The sequence below is a fragment of the Lycium ferocissimum genome, unplaced genomic scaffold, assembly GCF_029784015.1.
Source record: "Lycium ferocissimum isolate CSIRO_LF1 unplaced genomic scaffold, AGI_CSIRO_Lferr_CH_V1 ctg17912, whole genome shotgun sequence".
Lineage (NCBI taxonomy): Eukaryota > Viridiplantae > Streptophyta > Magnoliopsida > Solanales > Solanaceae > Lycium > Lycium ferocissimum.
This window is the reverse complement of record NW_026717481.1, coordinates 8,356-14,965: the sequence shown is the minus strand read 5'-3', so window position 1 is coordinate 14,965 and position 6,610 is coordinate 8,356. Positions and strand designations below refer to the sequence as shown.

Here is a 6,610-nt window from a genome sequence, read left to right as displayed (position 1 = left end):
AATGCTATGTACATGATGGTTTTTTTTTTTAGAGAGTGAGGAAAATTTTCAGTATATCTATGTTGATGTTCATTTCTTTTTTGCGTAGATACGTATACTGATGCCGCTTTTCATGTATATCTTTAACTGTTCACAAGTTCTAGGTTTTCATCTGGTGTAAATTCAAAGCTAGGGAGCCTAGTAAAAGATTATACTGCACTCATTAGAATTTGGACTTTGGTTATATTGTAGTACTTGTTAGAATCAAAGGTTATGAACTGATAATTATTTGGATGCACTGTAACTTGAAAAGCTAAACTTTTATCATTATTAATTTAAACTTAGTTTTCCCATGGGACAGATCATTACTGGTGACCAACACAAGAGAGTAATTTTCTCAGTTGATTTTCTTATAGTATCATTAGAGACTTCCGAGAGCCCTCCCACATCCATATATTTTGTTTCTTCTTTGGAATCTTTTCTTCTATTTATCTTGTTCTGTAGCAACTTGTATGAAAGACCACATTCACGTGAATTTTGTCATGCCTAACATAGTAGCACACTAAGTAATGACTTTCACCCAGTCGGTACATAGCACATTTTCCATATTGAGTTCTAAATGAAATACATGGTTTCTTGGCAACATTAGTTGGTTTAAATGTAGAATGACTAGATTATCGCGAGTCTCATTTTCAGGAATTTGTTCATCAATCTGATGTATTTTCCTTGTCACATCAAAAGAAACGGTTTAATCATCTTTTACTTTAGCTTGATTTCTTTCTGTGATTTCTGCATGTGCAATAATTTTGCTGCGCTGCTAAGGTTTGTTCCCTAGTTGTTCATTTGCTTGTTGGATACTCTCTAAAGCTGCCAAATTAAAAGCCAAACTTTTTCGTGCCAAATTTAAGTTTAATATTTATGCGGGATTTGCCAGTTTTCACATTTGAAAATCAGGCTGGTCTTGGCATGCTTGAGAAATAATAAGAATAACACTGTTATTATTTCTATCCAAATTTGACATTTTATTATCTTACTGGAGTAATCCATGATGCAACTTAAAAGATTCAGTCCCGTAGTACACAATTTGGTATATAATTGTTAGAAGTAATATCCAGAATTTCTTGAGATGCTTAACCAGTTATATGCTGTGGCTATTTGCATTTTTCCAGTGAAGGTGCAAAATTCAGGAGGTTATTCTTCCTAAGCCATGTTAAATGTGAAACTGTAATCTACCAAGATATCATTATTTCTACTCAGTAACTGGACTAAGCTTTTCTCAGTCTTTTACAATGCTGATAAGGAAAAGATTGAAGACGATGTTGACTCTGTTCAACTAGGGGAATTGATGCGTCATTTCAGTGTAGTTATTTTTGCAGGTTTTATCTACTTAGAGTATGAACATATGATTTAATTCACATGCATAGCTTTTGATTTGGTGGAGCTTCTCTGAAATTAAAACCTAAAGTTGCTAGCAGAATTAAGCTCATTTTCTTTTGAATTTTTACCCTCACCGTCTTTTCAAGAGAGTATTAACTATCTTCTAGTGTTATTTGGATCTAGCAAGTCCAGTAGTTTTTATCTCTAATGATTTTGACCATCCAACGAGTAACTGATGCAATCACCAATCTTGCTCATGTATATAGAAGCACACAAGTCATGACAGGTTAGTTTTTTTTTTTACTCTGAAAATCTTGTTAATTGCAGCTTTTACTGAAAGAAGACTTCGTTTTTTCTTTGCTTCAACTATATTTTATGAATATAGAATTGAGGGTGGTATCCTCCCGTTATTGAGTTGCTTGAGGTATTTTATGGTCTAGATAACAACTATTGGTGGCTTGTGAACTTTGTCTTTAAGAATGATTAGAACAAAATTTGGTTAATAGCTCACAATATTTTATCTCAAATATGTGTATGGTTATTGGTTTACATATTTTACCTTGTCTGAATTGATCACAAATGCCATTCCCACACTTGTACTAATGCTAAGGTCTGATGGTACATATATATACTAGGAAGTGGTTAAACATTATATAACAACTCGAGCTTTACTAGTGCTTATAATATTAATCAGATAGTGGCTTGGTTATGTTTCAGGTGGTAGTCATAGATAGACTAAATAAAATTGCGGATGACAGGTTGGAAACATTGGGATCTGCTTCACACTTCACCAAATATCAAGAAGGAAGTTCTTCTTGCGGGAGCTTTACGACCTGTAGTTGGGTTACCTAGGTATAATCTTTAATCAATTCTCATAACTTCTTATATCGATTTAATAAGTGGCCGATGTTATATTTGGTCTATGTTGCTCCTATGCCCTCGCATCTTCTCTGTTAGTGAATTAACAGTTCTTGATATACTTTGATGGATAGTTTTGTCTCTGCAAGTTAAACACTGCATTTTTATATAGATGTACAATTATTAATTATACATAGGACTGTAAGATGGACATTCATTTGTAATGAATGGATATCTTCTAATCATCTCTGAGATAGATATAGTTCTTGAAGTTAATTTTCTCCTTTCCCCTTTCCTCTTACTGGTTACTATTTTGCTAGTTAGCATTACTTGGGACTATTTCCTCATCTTACATGTGGTATAATGTCCCAGGGAACTGGAGCATGCAAGAAAGCGAGGAGCTAATATAAATTCAGAGCTACGTGGATATGATGAAGACTTTTTGAACAATTGTGATGTTTGAATTTTACATTTGGTTTTGAGGAACTCAGTGCTAGTGCGCATCTTGCATTAATGTTGTATTAGTATGTGTAGTACAAGACATGTTTCTTTTTTCAAGTTTATTGCAAATTCATACATATGAATTATTATTTTTGAGTTACTTATTTCCTAATTTAGTGCTTGAGATTATCTTAATAGGATGATAATGTTTTAACATGATTACTGGATATATATATGCAAAAGAAAATTGCGGCGTATAAAAATTGTGGAGATTTTCAATTGTGTGGCTTATTGATTGTAAATTGTGGCATGTATATTAGCAAAGGCTACACTTTAAATATGTTGCTTTAGATGAGGTAGCAACAACCACGCTTTGTAAGTGTAGCCTATAAGATAGCAATGACCATGCTTTGCAAGTGTGGCCTTTCAGACCTTAGGCCACGCTTGGAAAATGTAGCTTTACGTCGTGAAAAGTGTTTCCATATGAGGTGCTACAAGAGTAGTCTTTGAACCTTATAGGCCACGCTTTTGAAGTGTGGCTGATAAAGCAACGCTTAAAAAGCGTGGCCTTAGGGCAAAGGTTACACTAGTTTAGGCCAACCCCAAAAAAGCGTTGCCTAAAGTCAGAAAGTGTGGCCTTTGATCAAAGACCACACTTTTTGATAGTTTAGGCCACACTTTTTTGGAGTGGTTAAATGCCTAAAATGTTGTAGTGTATGTATGATGTATGTATATGAAATGTATCTACGCTTAATAGAGTGCGCAGGTTGTATCCTCACTTCATGACTTAAGATATTCTTATTATGTTTATTTCATTCCTGCCTTACATACTCGGTCTGATAATGTTCGTACCGACGTTCTTTTCTTCGGTGTGTGTTCATGCCCACGAGTGGCGAGGGGAGGCGACCCGCAATTGCTCATAGGAGCTGGGCGGGTCGATTTGAGAGCACTCCATTCTCTAGAGGTGCCATTGGTTATTCTTTTGGTACATATATGTGTATATATATATATTCATGATTGGGCACGACGGGGTCCTGTCCCGTCCATATGTCTAGTACTCTAATAGAGGCTCGTAGATGCGCATGTGTGGGTATTATGGTCCCATAGTCCTTATGTACATGTATGTATATATATATTATATATATCATTTGATAAGCCGAAGGGCTTATGTTTATAAAAGTAAATATATTTTCAATGATGATATATATATATGTTTCCATGAGATTGAGTAAATATCATGCACGCAGAGCATATAGGTGTCACGAACGAGTGGTGTTCCTAAGTGGTTAGCTCCGGATGCTCACGGCCCCCGTAGCTCGGGTCGTGACGAAGTGTATCGGTGATCGCTCAGCCCTAGGAAGTGTCTACGAGCCGTGTCTAGTAGAGTCTTGTTTATGGTGTGTTGCGCCATGCTAATAAACAAGAGGCTACAGGGCATTTAGGAAAAATGACCATCTTTCTTCTTATGAAATCGTGCGATAGAGCTGTGTATAAGATTTAATCCTCCCTAATAAGTATGTTGTGATTTCAGAAATGTCGCCAAAGGGAAAAGCTAAAGCCGCCCAGAAGGGCCAGACTACGATGAAAAGGCAGGAAGGAAGAGAGCCGTCTATGAATATAGATGAAGGAGAATCACATCATGAGGCTTTATCTAATGCCTCTACTACTCCGCCTATTACGGAAGAACAAGAAGGGGCTTCTGTTCCAGCTCCTATTCCTCCAGTTCCTCCACAGGCTACCTCGGGTCAACAAGTGACCGAGGCTATTAATTTATTGACACAGTTGGTGGCCGCTCAGGCACAACGACAAAATGCGGGCCCAAGTGATTGTTCAGCTATTGCTAGAGCCCGTGATTTTATGAGTTTGAAACCGCCGAAATTCTTTGGGTCAAAGCCAGAAGAAGATCCGCAAGGCTTTATTGATGAAATGTTGAGAAAGTTGTGGATTATTCATGCTTCTGAGACCGAATTCGAGGAGTTAGCATCATATAGACTCCGAGATGTGGCGGTATTGTGGTATAATAATTGGATAGCATCAAGGCAAGAGAATGCGCCTCCTCCCGTTTGGCAAGAATTCGTAGATGCTTTTGTTCGCTATTACTTGCCACCCGAGGTCCGCCGAGCTAGAGCGGATAGATTTTTAAATTTAAAGCAAGGGAGCATGAACGCGCAGGAGTATGGCCTTCAATTCAATTCCTTGGCTAGGTATGCTCCGACAATGGTGGCCGATATGGGAGATCGGGTGCACAGATTTGTGAGTGGCTTAGGGCCCCATTTATTCAAAGATTGCTTAACGGCTTCATTGTAGGATGGAATGGACATCTCCCGAATTCAAGCCCATGCCCAAAATCTAGAAGGGCAACAACCTCCGCAAAGGGGTGATCGCGATGTTGATAGAGGGCAAAGCAAACGGGCCAGATCTATGGGCACAGGCAGTGATTATAGAGGGGGATCCAGGCAGACACATTCTAGGCACTCAGGCCAGTCAGTGACGAGTGCACCTCCCCGGTTTACAGGCAGAAGATCTGATCGCTCTTTCCGTTCAGGACAGGGCCAGAGTTCGAGGGCCCCAGGTTCCCAGTTTGGGGGAGATTACAGTTAGGGGAGACCACCAGTTCCCCGATGCAGTCAGTGCAGAAAATTGCACTCAGGGCCATGTCGCCAGGGCACCGATACTTGTTATGTTTGTGGGCAGACCGGACACTTGATGCGAGATTGTCCTGCGAGATATAGCAGAGGTGGGTTCCAGCCCACAGGATCAGTAGCAGGTTCCTCCTCAGTACGTCCTACAGGGCAGACTCCTCAGACTCCAGCAGGCCGAGGTAGAGGCCGAGGGGGAGCATCCACTTCAGGTGCCACACAGCCTCGTTTATATGCTTTGGCCGGATGGCAGGATCTCGAGTCGTCCCCAGATGTGGTTACAGGTACATTGTCTGTGTTTTCTCATGATGTGTATGCATTTATAGATCCGGGATCTACGTTATCTTATATTACTCCCTATGTTGCTAATCGTATTGGGGTGAAACCCGGGCCAATTAAGCCTTTTGAGGTATCTACTCCGGTTGGTGACCCCGTGATAGCTAAACAAGTGTATAAAGAATGTATAGTTGTGATATGTGGTCACCAAACCAAAGCTGATTTAGTTGAGCCGGAAATGCTCGATTTTGATGTGATTATGGGTATGGATTGGTTGGTCTCATGCTATGCTAATTTTGATTGCCGATTGAAAGTAGTTCGCTTTCAATTTACGAGAGAGCCCGTACTCGAATGGAAAGGTAATACGGCAACTCCAAGGGGTCGGTTTATTTCCTACCTTAAGGCGAGAAAGATGATAGCTAAGGGCTATATTTATCACCTAGTCCGAGTTCATGATACGGAAGCAAAGCCACTAACATTCCAATCTGTTCCGGTAGTGAATGAATTCCCGGATGTATTTCCAGATGAACTCCCAGGCCTTCCTCCAGAAAGGGAGATTGAGTTCGCTATTGATTGTTGCCGGACACTAAGCCTATTTCTATCCCTCCTTATCGAATGGCACCGGTAGAGTTGAAAGAATTAAAGGCACAGTTAAAAGATTTTCTCGAGAAGGGATTTATTAGGCCCAGTTCGTCGCCGTGGGGAGCGCCAGTTTTATTCGTAAGAAAGAAAGATGGCTCCTTACGAATGTGTATTGATTATAGACAGCTGAATAAAGTGACGATAAAGAATAGATATCCTCTTCCGAGGATTGATGATTTATTCGATCAGCTACAGGGTGCCAAGTGGTTTTCTAAAATAGACTTGAGGTCCGGTTATCATCAAGTAAGAGTCAGAGAAGAGGATATTCCCAAGACAGCTTTCAGGACAAGATATGGCCATTATGAATTCCGAGTGATGTCATTCGGGTTAACTAATGCTCCAGCAAGGTTCATGAATTTAATGAATAATGTATTCAGGCCTCTCTTGGATCTATTTGT

The 6,610-nt window shown here is 39.7% G+C and overlaps 1 long non-coding RNA gene across 1 annotated transcript; it reads left to right on the top strand.

Moving 5' to 3' along the window:
- Positions 1-27: 27 nt before the first annotated feature.
- Positions 28-2,827, top strand: LOC132042789 (uncharacterized). Its single transcript, XR_009411580.1, has 2 exons — positions 28-2,208; positions 2,587-2,827. It is a non-coding gene; the product is annotated as an uncharacterized LOC132042789 (long non-coding RNA).
- The last annotated feature ends 3,783 nt before the right edge of the window (positions 2,828-6,610 follow it).